Source organism: Anas platyrhynchos, chromosome Z (genome assembly GCF_047663525.1).
Source record: "Anas platyrhynchos isolate ZD024472 breed Pekin duck chromosome Z, IASCAAS_PekinDuck_T2T, whole genome shotgun sequence".
Taxonomy (NCBI): Eukaryota; Metazoa; Chordata; class Aves; order Anseriformes; family Anatidae; genus Anas; species Anas platyrhynchos.
In genome coordinates, this window is record NC_092621.1 from 84,926,065 (window position 1) to 84,938,723 (window position 12,659).

A 12,659-nucleotide genomic window follows, 5' to 3' on the forward strand; every position below is an offset into this window, starting at 1 on the left:
TTCTGCTTCCTCCTCTTCAGGCTCTGAGAAGAGCTCCTCCTGCTCCTCAGGGATGGCTGCTGGACCCGCAGGCAGGGCGGCACTGGAGGCGCTGGGCAGCTCCTCGATGTCAGAATCCTCCGCGCTGCTGGAGGAGAGCAGGCTGGTGACAGGAGTGTCCCGGGGGGAGGCAGCAGGGCTGGGGGTGGCCTCCAGGCTGTCTTCTGGCTCCCAGGTGTCTTGGGAGCCCTCGAGCTCTGGCTCCCAGGTGTCTTGGGAGCCCTCGTGCTCTGGCTCCCAGGTGTCTTGGGAGCCCTCGAGCTCTGGCTCCCAGGTGTCTTCGGAGCCCTCGAGCTCTGGCTCCCCGGTGTCTTGGGAGCCCTCGAGGTCCACCTCAGGGCCGTTGTCCATGTAGAGCTGGCTGGCAGGACGCGGTTCCAGGAAGCCCAGCTCCTCGAGGTACTCCTCGCTGCATATCTCCCCCATGATGGAGATGAGCCGCTGCACAATGCTCACCGTGTGGCCCTGCAGCAAGGGCCGCAGCTCCCGCACCAAGGCGTGCTCATCCAGCCCACAGCGGCACAGCCAAGCGACGACGGTGGCCTCCAGCATGTCCTGGTCCCACCAGGCAGCATCGAAGAGCTCCCTGGCTTGCTGGCGCACCCAGGAGCGCAGCGGCCCCAGGACTTCGAGGTGTTCCCTGAAGAGGGCTGCCCATTCCTCGGGCGGGAGGCCTCTGACGGCAGGCTGGGGCATGGGCTCTGCAGCCCCCTGCTCGTCCTGGGGGCTGTCGTCTTGCGCCTCTGCATCGGGGGCCACCTGCACCTCCAGGAAGTCGTCTTCCGCCCAGATGGAGTAGCGGATGGAGGTGATGCGCTGCCTGCAGAGGGGGCAGGTGCTGCTTCTCTGGACCCAGCGCATGACGCACCCGAAGCAGAACTGGTGCAGGCAGGGGAGGATGTAGCTGGGCTCCTTGGGGGCCCCCTGGCACACAGGGCAGGTGATGTCCTGGGCCTCACCGCCCATGGTGTCGGCTCGCTGCAGCGGGCTGGGGAGAGCTGCAGATGGGGAGCTGCTTCCCCTGGCTGGCACCGCTGCCACAGCTGCTGTGCGCTGCAAGAAGGAGAGAGGCCAGGGTCAGTGGCTGAGCCAGGGCAGGCAGCGGCAGTGCCCCGGCCCCTCAGCAGGACAAAACCCCAAGCCCAGCCCCGGGGCACGTGTCGCCTCACAGCTCACCTGCACTGCTGCGAGCACTCCTTGCACAGCCCCGGCTGCCTGAGCCAGGCAGGGCCGGGGAAACGCAGGCACTGGCTGCGGGGACGGGCACCGAGAGCAGCTGCCAACGGCCCCACAGCACAGCTCCAACAAATCTCCCAAGAGATCCTTGCTCGGCACTCCAAGCCTCGCACAAACGCTCAGCCAGAGTCCAGGCACGAGCCAGGCTGGGCCAGGCTCTGACGGCGCCCCAAGATAAGCAGCGAGGGCCGTGAGGTCACAGCCCATTGCTGGGTGACCTCACAGCCCACCGCTGGGTGACCTGAGAGCCCAGCGCTCTGGGTGACCCCCAAAAACCAAAGCATGTGTCTGAAAGCACTTGCCAGACATTTGGTGAACCCCAGCAGCTTGGCTGCCATGACCACTTCCCTGGGAGGCCTGTTTCAGTGGCCAAGCCCCGTGGTGGTGTCCAATCTTTTCCTCACCTGCAGCCAGAGCCTCCAGTGGCCCATCTCCTTGCCATTCCCTCGAGTTTTGTCCGTGGCCCCAGAGAGCAGAGCTCAGCGCCGGCCCCTCTGCTGCCCTCGTGAGGAAGCTGCCGGCCGCCATGAGGCCTCCCCTCAGTCTCATGCAGGCTGAACAAACACGCGCACCTCATGTGCTCCTCATCCGTCTTACTCTCCAGATCCTCCACCACTTCGAAGCCCTCCTTTGGACACTCTCCCATAACCTGATGTCCTTCTGTTAGTGTGCTGCCCAAAAGTGCACCCAGGACTTGAGGTGATGCTGCAAGAGCGCAGAGCAGAGCACAGCAATCCCTGCCCCTGAGCGGCTGGCGATGCCGTGCTGGAGGCACCCCAGGATGCTGTTGCCCCTCCTGGCTGCCAGGGCCCGTGCTTGAATCACATTCAACTTGCCATCGACCAAAACCCCCAGATCCCTGTCTGCAGGGCTGTGCTGTCCATACAGCCAGGGTTGCCCCTTGCCAGGCGTGGAATCCCTCCCTCGCTCTTGCTAAACCTCATATTGCTGGGGATTGCTCAGCTCTCTGCTTTGTCGAGATCTCTCTGCAAAGCCTTCCTCCCCTCGATGGAGTCAGCCACTCCTTCCTGTTTAGCATCATGCATAAATGGACTCCATCTGCCCTCAAGTCCTACATGCGAGTCAGTCGGGACAACACCGAAGAGAACAGGCCCTAAAATGGAGGCCTGCGGAAGCCCCTATGACTGGCCGCCACCCTGATGCGACCCCATTTACAATAACCCTTGGAGCGCGACCCGTCAGCCCCTTGTTCACCCATCGCATTATGCATTGCTCTAGCTGTGTGCTGCCCAATTGGTCCAGAAGGAGACAGTGAGAAGCTGTCTTGAAGCTGTGCTGAAATCCAAAGAGGTGCCATCAGCTGGCTTCCCCTGGGCAACCAGATGGTTGGCCACTTCATCAAAGGAAATCAATGGGGGTGGGCGGTGATGGGGAGGGGACATCGATAGGGCAGCTGACCTAACCCAACCAAAGGGACATTCCATAGCACCTGATGCCACACTCAGCAATAAACAGGGGGTTGCCGTGGGGAAGGGGGCTGTTCCTCCTGAACAACCACTGCATGTTTTGATGCCCTGCTTCCCAGGACATGGCTGAACATCGCTCGTTGATGGGAAGTAGAGAATATTTCTTTTTCCTTCTCTCTGTGCTTCCCCACGGCCTTATTGTTTCTTTTGTTTCTTTTTCTCCCCATTCCCCTGCCCTTTAAGTAAACCATTCTCATCTCCAGCCTCTTTGTGCTGTATTTTCTCCCCCAATTTAATAGCCACTCTTCTGTGTTCACAATGTTATAAATGGCTCAAGATTCAAATTAGGATTAAATAAAAAAATAGGATTTATTAAAAGAATATAAAGGAATAGAGGTAAGCAAACAGCGCTGGGTGCACCGGGAGTCTCCGCTCCACCAGGACGGACACACCAGTTACAGCAAGCAGCTGATTTTTATGCTCCTAGACTAATACATATTCATTACTACTTCTAAAAAAATAGATTATTATAATTAGCTTCCGGGGTCCAGTTCCTCCTACTGGAGCATGCGCATCAGTCTCCTCTGGGGGTCTCTAGGGGTCTTTCATGCTGAAGGCTCGTAGTCTCCCTCTCCCCCTTTGTACTCACTTGGCACCATTCCAAGTTTATGGAACACTTTCTGCAGGTCTTGTCTCCCAACTGTCCTTCAGCTTCTTTTTTCTTCCTCTTAATCTCTTGGCCCCCCTGGCCAGATACCAAGGATCCTCATAGTATCCCATAACAGTCACCAGTTGTTATCAGTTGTTCTGAAACTCCCAGACATCAAACACAAACAGCTTTCTTATTTGACGCTTCACGAGTAATTAAAACATTCTTCCCCAGCCATTCACAGACACATCTATAGCAGTGTTAAGTTAATCTTGAAGAAGATAGGAAAAAAGGCTGTAACTGTTAGAAATAGAAGTCCGGAATAACAAAAGCAAACAGGTTCATAAATTTAAGGAGTGTTTTCTGAAGACGTGATAAATTGACTAGAATGAGGGGGAGACTGGGACACACTGCATCTGTGGTTCAAGAACTAAATTGCCAGTGCAGGGCCCAGAGGCAGACAGGATTCAAACAGAATTGTTCTTTATGGACACGAATTTATGGACACGAATTGGAATTGTTAAAACATTCCTCACAATCCCTTATCTTCTTTTTAATATCCCCAATTCGTGTCTCTTCTGGTATTAATAATTGGATTTCCTCAGTTTGTTCTTGGAGGGTCCAATTCTTAAGCATCATAATTGACATATTCCCTTCTTTTTTTTTAATGAAGTTATTACCAAGGTACTATTTATCACCCGGTGTATTAATAATGTAAGACAAGGTATCATACAAGGTACAAACAATAACATCTTTACACCACATCACAATAAAAATAACACTCTTTTAACCCATGGTCCACCAGGCAGCCATGAAAATAAATCCCATTCCATATCCTTCCAGGTTTGTGTTTGCTCGCTCACCTCCCCCCCTCCTTCTCTGGGATGGGAGAGAGAAATGGGAAAGTGAAGCCTGTGAGTTGAGATAAAAACAAGAAGATAATAACAATAATAATAATAACAATAATAATAATAATAACAATAATAATAATAACAATAACAATAATAATAATAATAATAATAATAATAATAATAATAATGATAATAGTACTACTAGTAATAATGTGTACGAAACAAGTGTTGCACAATGCAATTGCTCACCACCTGCTGTCCGATGCCCAACCTAACCCCGAGCAGTCCGGCCCTCCTCCCAGCCTGCCTGCTGGCAGGACAGGGAGAAGCTGAATTTGGCTTGGTCCTTGGCTTGGTGTAAGCACTGCTCTGTAACAATTCAAAACAATTAAAACATCAGCATATTATTAACATTCTTCTCATCCTAAACCAGAACATAACATTCTATCAGCTACTAGGAAGAAACACCCTTTTTATCAATCTTTAAACAGCAATTACTAAAGCTAAATTTTCCAGACTTCTCCTTCTTGTGCTAGTAAATAATCCAAAGCTAGGCAATTTTGATACAAAGCAGTTCTCATAATTTATAACTATTTCTATTACAGCTAATAACCTAATTATTCTATTACTGGGGTCCTATAGCCCCAGGATCTGTCTTCTGCCCACGTATCTGGATCATAATAGGCAAACACCTTCAGGGTCAATTCATGCTTGTGTTACCTTTCGGCCTGTCAGGGTGATCCAGCTCCTGGAAAACGAATCACAATTTTATATAGGTTAAAAAAAAGGTTCTTATGTTATTTTCTCAGGACAACCTGACCTTAGTGTGGGAGAAGTCCAGTCAAGGCCCTCTCACTCGGCAGTCAATACCCATAGGGGTTGCCTCCCTCGGTAGACCATACACACCACAGTGGAGGGTCCTGCCCCTGTCTTGCCTTCTCCCTTTCCTCCCTTCAGGCTTGTCCCCTTTATTTGGCATCCTTAATTCATGCAGAGCCTCGTTGCCAGAATATTAGTTCTTCCTTAGCTTGAGTTTCAGTTTCCCAGGAGCAGACTCAACCCTCCAAGTTTCAGTAGTTACTGGTCCTTTTATTCTGGATGCGTGGGTCCCTTTCTGCGGTTCTCACAGCTGTTTCAGTAGTCAGTAAAACAAGGTACAGTCCCTCACACCGAGGGTTCAGTGATTCTTCCCTCCCGTGGCTGCTTGTTGAAACACTTTCTGTTTTATCTTCTGACAAGTTAAATAACAGTTATCTAATTTGCTTTGCCGTATGGCCCTTTCCAGGTTCCCGTAGCAGGATTCATCTGATAGCCTTTCAGGTTGATACAGATTTGACTACAGATACCAGGGTTTTGGCATTCATCACTATCTCCACAGTTTCCCAGCTGGACAGTCACATTCATTTTTGTTGCATTCCTTCAGGGGCTCATCACCCCAGTCCTTGCAGTCTCTCTGCTGGTTACACACTTTATTGATATCTATGCACACAAAGTCAGATTCAGCACACACCTTCTTCACACAAGCACTCTCATCACTGCCATCTGAGCAGTCTTCACATTTTACTCTAGCACCGTCGGCAGCAGTGCACAGTCAGGCGAAGGAGAGCAGCAGGCAGAGCGCCCCGCACCGTCACCTGTGTCACTTATACTACTCCTATTACCCATGCTGTTAGTGTCAGTGGCATCCTCCTTTTCTTTTTGCCACTGACCATTCACCACAAATGGATGAGACACATGATTACTAGTTAGGAAAGAGAGTGGAACGTCTGCTATACGGCTGCAGGCAGTGCCAGCTGCAACCTTAGGTTTGTGAAAGAGCCTGCCGGTGGGCATTTGGCAGTGTAATCTGCGTCTCTGCACTCCTGCCCTGCAATAGAGCTAAGTCGTCATTAGCAATAGTTATAACACCGATCTGGGGACGAATAGTCTTTTTTGCATTGCAAGATAAACCTCTTATAAAAAGAATGCCAGAGTGAAGCAGCACAGCCGCTGCTGCCGCTGCCTCCATGGTTATGTCAGACAGGCTGCAGGGTCCTGATGTCCGCCCCTCTGCTCTGTGCCGACTCGCCACATGGTGAGGGTCAGCTGCCGGTGTCCACTGACGCCTCTGGTCTCCCGTAGCAACTCGATCTTGGATGTTCCGCAATTACTTCAATTTCCCCGCGTTTTGCAGCTTCTGTCAGGTCTATTCTGTGTCTCTCAGAGCCGTCCGTGGCTCTGCAGCGTCTCTCAGGGCTCCCTCCGTCCAGCGGTAGTCCCTCCGTAGTGTCTCGGGTCTCCCAGCGCCGCTCCGGTCTCTCGGCCTGTTCAGGTCTCAGCGAGTCCAGGTCTCATCCTTAACCCAACCGGACGGTATCTTACGAATCAGTCGTCTTTGTCCAGACTCCAGTCGGACGGTATCCACCAGCGTCTCTGCTGTCTTCGTCTGGGATCGAACCAGACGGTATCCAAACGACTGTCGTCTTCATCCGGTTTGATTCCGGACACCGGAATCCAGCCGAACGGTATCCAAACGACTCTGTTGTCTTCGTCCGGATCTTCGCGCGCAGAATTACGGGCAAAAAACAGCCGGCAACAAGGGAGCTCAAAAAAAAAAAAATTAAATTCTTTGCTTACCTGTATTCAGGTTCAGGATGGCATTAGTCCCGATCTGACTCAAACAGGAGCCACCAAATGGTGGGGCGCCTCTCCTAGATTAAATCAGAATTCAGGAACTATAGCCATCCCGGACGAGCCCCCAAATTGTTATAAATGGCTCAGGATTCAAATTAGGATTAAATAAAAAAATAGGATTTATTAAAAGAATATAAAGGAATAGAGGTAAGCAAACAGCGCTGGGTGCACCGGGAGTCTCCGCTCCACCAGGACGCACACACCAGTTACATCAAGCAGCTGATTTTTATGCTCCTAGACTAATACATATTCATTACTACTTCTAAAAAAATAGATTATTATAATTAGCTTCCGGGGTCCAGTTCCTCCTACTGGAGCATGCGCATCAGTCTCCTCTGGGGGTCTCTAGGGGTCTTTCATGCTGAAGGCTCGTAGTCTTCCTCTCACCCTTTGTACTTACTCGGCACTATTCCAAGTTTATGGAACACTCTCTGTACACTCTCCACAGGTCTTGTCTCCCAACCGTCCTTCAGCTTCTTTTTCCTTCCTCTTAATCTCTTGGCCCCCCCTGGCCAGATACCAAGGATCTCATAACAGTCACCAGCAGTCACCAGTTATTATCAGTTGTTCTGAAACTCCCAAACAGCTTGACGACTCACGAGCAATTAAAACATTCCTTTCCCAGCTATTCACAGTCATCTACATAACATCTATAGCAGTGTTAAATCAATCTCGAAGAAGACAGGAAAAAAAAGCTGTAACTGTTAGAAATAGAAGTCCGGAATAACAAAAGCAAACAGGTTCATAAATTTAAGGAGTGTTTTCTGAAGACGTGATAAATTGACTAGAATGAGGGGGAGACTGGGACACACTGCATCTGTGGTTCAAGAACTAAATTGCCAGTGCAGGGCCCAGAGGCAGACAGGATTCAAACAGAATTGTTCTTTATGGACACGAATTGTTAACACATTCCTCACATAACTAATAAGATGATTAATTAATTAATTAATTAATTAATACTAATTATAATAACCTATTTTTTAGAAGTAGCAATGAATATGTATTAGTCTAGGAGCATAAAAATCAGCTGCTTGATGTAACTGGTGTGCGTCCTGGTGGAGCGGAGACTCCCGGTGCACCCAGCGCTGTTTGCTTACCTCTATTCTTTTAATAAATCCTATTTTTTTATTTAATCCTATTTTGAAGACTGAGCCATTTCGAACAACCTCATTTGGTTTCTTCCTGCCCAGCTCTCCAGCCTGTCCAGGTCTCATTGTACTCAAAATTCTCATTTGTACTTTCTGTACTACTAGTGTTATGCTTGTGCCATTTGGTTGGAAAGGTGAAATTGAGAATTTTCTTGATATTAGTAGGGACTCTATGTTCAGAATATACCCCGGGCCATTCATGGGTAGCTTCTTAGCACAATAATCAGTACAACTGCCAGCAATTGCAAATAGTTGTGAGAGTGGCTAACAGATATGAGTACTGCTGGCATATGTCTGTCTATGAGGAAGCCCATTCCTTCTTGTACTTGCTGCTCATCACTGTCCCCACTCAATATCTACATAGTGAATTGATGTGATTCCAGCAGGTAACCTTACTTCTTCTAATGTCTTAGCCAATTCAGCATGTGTTGGTGCAAGTCTGTGCTTAACCCCCTGGGGTAAATGAGCAAAAAATGCTGTATTACTTCCAAAGTAAAAGCAAATTGGTCTTGTTCCTGCCGTGGTAATGTGACCAAAAGATATCTCTAACACCAACGACAGCCATCATTTAAATCCTGCTGTATTAAGCAGATTAGGTATGTCAGACAGACTGGGTGCTGTGGCAGTCAATGGTTTAGTAGCTGCATTCAACTTTCTGTAGTCTACTGTAAGCCACCATGTCCTTAATATTTGTAAGTGGCCATACTGGAGAAGTTCTTTCCTCTTCCTAGGCTGCCTGCTAGCAAGTTGATTGGGAGTACAACAAGAAAAACAGCAAAACTCACGCCTGAGAATAAGGCACCATGAGGCTGCCAATACGCTAAGGTTACATACCGTATTAGCATGCTTAATTACAACAAATTAACAACATGTAGTTCTTACCTCTGATATTAAATCCTATATACTCTCCCTGCTCTGGTTGTGAAACACGGAAAGCTCTGTCACGCAGTCCTCGTCAAGGTGTCCCTGCTGCAAGAACATGGACTACATTCAAGCATGAAGCTTTCAGGTTGTCTCATCGAGACACATCTGACCATGACACTGCTGTGATATGCAGCAGGCGGAGTCCCTCATTATCCAACATTTCAGATTTTGTATTTTAGTTAGCATCATGGCTAAATGTTGCCGTGAGTAAACGGAGAAAGTCACACAACTTCAGCAACTTCAGCGTCTCGGCCCTCCCTGGTGAGAGGATCTGAACTCACATGGGAAAGGCTGTCTGCAGATAAGATTTTTCACTTGAGTGGAAGCTACACTTTTATCTCTTCTTAAATATGCAAAGCTCCATCAGGCATGCACGTCTTTGCCAGAGCTGCTTAAAACTGACAGCGCACGTGCAACAAGCTGTTCTTTACCTAGACAAACAGCAGCACCCAGTGGCCAGCAGGAGGCATTGGCTGCAAATGAGCATCAGCTGCTCATCAGCACTTGGTGACAGCTGGAATTTCCCCCAAGCCCCCACACTATCCTCAACTCACACACATCAAAAGAGTTGAAGTACAGAGAGGACAAACATGCTTTCAAAGAGGTCAGCTTGTTGGCCAAACGAGCAGTTCTCAGTGAGAACTAGAATTAAGATAAACCATAAGCATGTCCAAGAAAAATAATAATACTTGTTTTTTACCCCCTAAACCAAAGTATTGACCAAGGAGCCTGGAGAATCAACTGGTTGCTCACATACAGAAGTTCTGCACATTTTGATGAGAAGCTAGCTGTTTTGCTAATTAAGCATCAACGACAGAATACAATGACAACGTACCTTGAAATGCCTCCTCAAAAGAAATGGCAAAGAACCGGTACCGTTGTGACAGCAAATAAGATTACAGGAAATGCCAAGGAACCTTCTTGGCAAGTGTACTTACTGGATATTTACTTTGCCAGTGGACAGCATCTCAATAACCTTCCATGAGCCACGGGTGACTTAACAGATGCTTAACTGTAATCCGCTTCTTTGGGTCCACCTAGTGGGCAGGAAGAATCAAGTTGTTACACAAATTGTGAGAACAGAAGAAAAAACTTATCTTTTATTCAGACCTTCTGGGTGCTTAGAACGGATAGAATAGAAACCAACAACAATGTTTCAGAACCCCAGCAAAAGGAAGGTTAAATGTCTGAGCTGTGAATAACAGTTACAGCACCTATGGTTACAGTACATGTTCCAGTAACATTCTGCAGTGACTAGACTGCCTAGATGTAGCCCGAAGGCATATTTCATATGCTCAGCTTCATTAATAAAACGTCTCATTTATAAACACTTCTTAATTGTGCTGCATGAATAGAACACCCAAATGCAAGGTGCTTCAAGACTTCATTTAATTATTTACATTTTAATTTCTATATCCATGAACTATTATTACATTCTTGCATGAGAAATTTCTGCAGAAGACAAGGCTAACCTTTCCTTCAAGGATTCAGACGTATAAGAGTTAATCTTCAAACACCAAATATTTTCTAAGTACTTCATAGATGTAGTATTCCGACCTAATGAAACAGCATTTTGTAGACCTATCTGAGTAGAAGCAGCACCTTTACCTGTAGCATTTGGCTAAGCAGCAGCGTACTGCTAGGAGAGAGCCACTTTGGAATAGTATATTTTCCTCTCTGTGGAAAAAAAAATAAATAAAGAGGGTGTAGAATGAACCTTGAATAGTTAGGTCAAACAGGATTATTAAATTACTTAGGTGATAGTGACATCTCTCTTCAGCCAAAAAGGGAGAACAGCCACATGCAAAAAATGTTTGAGAGTTGAGATAAGGACAGGGAGATCACTCACCACATACCGTTAGAAGGAAAACAGACTCGGCGTAATGAAGATCAATATAATGTATTGACAAATGGTAACAAACTCGAGCAGTGAGAACTAAAAACCTCCTCCCTCTGAGCAATGCAAGGGAACAGGGCAGTCCATAATGCTTTGTCCCTGCTGCTCCCTACACCTCCCTCTCTGTCCCTGCTCCCCACGGGGTCCCTTGCAGGGGATGCCGTACTTCCCAAACTGAGCCTGCGGGGGCTGCCCACAGGCAGCAGCTCTTCAGGAACTGCTCCAATATGGGTCTGCACCATGCGGTCCATCCATCAGGAGCACGCTACTCCTGCAGATGCTCTCACCACACCTCCTGTTCCATCCTCACAAACATGGTTAGTGATATCATTAGAAACAGATGGGGGGCAGATTTCAGATTTCACAGTGCAGCTTTACTGGGAAAGTAAGGCATTAAATCCACATGATCTGCATGTGGGTCCAAGGAGCCCCATTACCCATTTTGCTTTTAATACATCACTACAGATCAGGAGACAAGGTAAAACAAGTAGCGTCTCCTTGACTGAGGACAGTGCTGGAAGGCAAATACCTCGCAAGAGCTACCAGAACCATAAGATCACTCCACAAGTATTTTCGTCTTGCAGGAGCTGTAGCACGTACTTGGTTGACTTAAGTATTCCCAAATGAAGAGATGTGGAACATTCCAGGGAAAGAAACAAGGTGTGCAAGCACTGTGATCCTACTTCCAACCACAGGACCATGTGGGTTGAACAAGCTGTTCTTTACCTAGACAAACAGCAGCAGCCAGTGGCCAGCAGGAGGCATTGGCAAACAATGGAGAGACGGTCAGGACAAACGCTTTCAAAGAGGCCAAATCGGTAGCCGAACAAGCAATTTTCTGAGACGCAGAAATGAGAAAAACCATAAGCACGTCCAATATGCTTGTGTGAAAACTTGTGTTTTGCTCCATCACGGGTTCCTTTCCACGGAGGAAGAATTTCAATCATGTCTTCTGTCGTGGTTTAACCCGGCCGGTAGTTAAACACCACGCAGCCGTTCGCTCACCCTCTTCCCTCCCTCTCTGGGACAGGGGAGAGAAATGGAAAGTGAAGCCCGTGAGTTGAGATAAAGACAGTTTAATAAGACAGGAAAATAACAATAACAATAACAATAACAATAACAATAATAATAATACAATGGTGATAATAGGAAAGTAATAATAATATGTACAAACAAGTGATGCACAATGCAATTGCTCACCACTCGCTGACTGATGCCCAGCCTAACCCCGAGCAGTCCGGCTCCCTCCCCCCGGCTAGCCACCCCTATATATTGTTTAGCATGACGTCAGATGGTATGGAATACCCCTTTGGCTAGTTTGGGTCACCTGTCCTGGGTCTGTCCCCTCCCAGCTCTTACTGCACCCCCAGCCTGCCCGTTGGCAGGACAGAGCAAGAGGCTGAGATGTCCTTGGCTTAGTATAAGCACTGCTCTGCAACAATTAAAGCATCGGGGTGTTATCAGCACTCTTCTCATCCTAAGCCAAAACACAGCATTCCACCAGCTACTAGGAAGAAAATTAATTCTAACTGAAACCAGGACATCTATCCACCCCTTATTCCATACCATTTATGTCATGCTCAGGTTACACTCTTTTCCATACATTCTAATTAGTCACCTATAGTAATCATGGTAGTGATAACATACAGTGTAATATACTAATTAACATGGTACAATTCAGTTCATGGGCTATTCTCACCCAGTATTAAATCTCCTTGAGGTACACACCGGACCTCTCCGTTCTTTTGCATCACCCACCAAGTGTATCCCGGTCCCTGAGCGAAAACAATTCCACGAATAGGTTTGCCTTTTCCT

At 47.8% G+C, this 12,659-nt stretch overlaps 1 long non-coding RNA gene across 3 annotated transcripts; it reads right to left on the reverse strand.

The window, feature by feature from the left end:
• Positions 1-3,101: 3,101 nt before the first annotated feature.
• Positions 3,102-12,078, reverse strand: LOC113841930 (uncharacterized). Of its 3 annotated transcripts, XR_011805925.1 has the most exons (6): positions 12,045-12,078; positions 10,556-10,624; positions 9,886-9,984; positions 8,906-8,992; positions 4,452-6,785; positions 3,102-4,263 (listed from the first exon to the last, which is right to left on the reverse strand). It is a non-coding gene; the product is annotated as an uncharacterized lncRNA (long non-coding RNA). The 3 variants fall into 3 exon arrangements; XR_011805924.1 differs by having other exon boundaries at positions 3,102-6,785; XR_011805926.1 differs by lacking the exon at positions 12,045-12,078 and adding an exon at positions 11,571-11,935 and having other exon boundaries at positions 3,102-6,785.
• Positions 12,079-12,659: the final 581 nt, after the last annotated feature.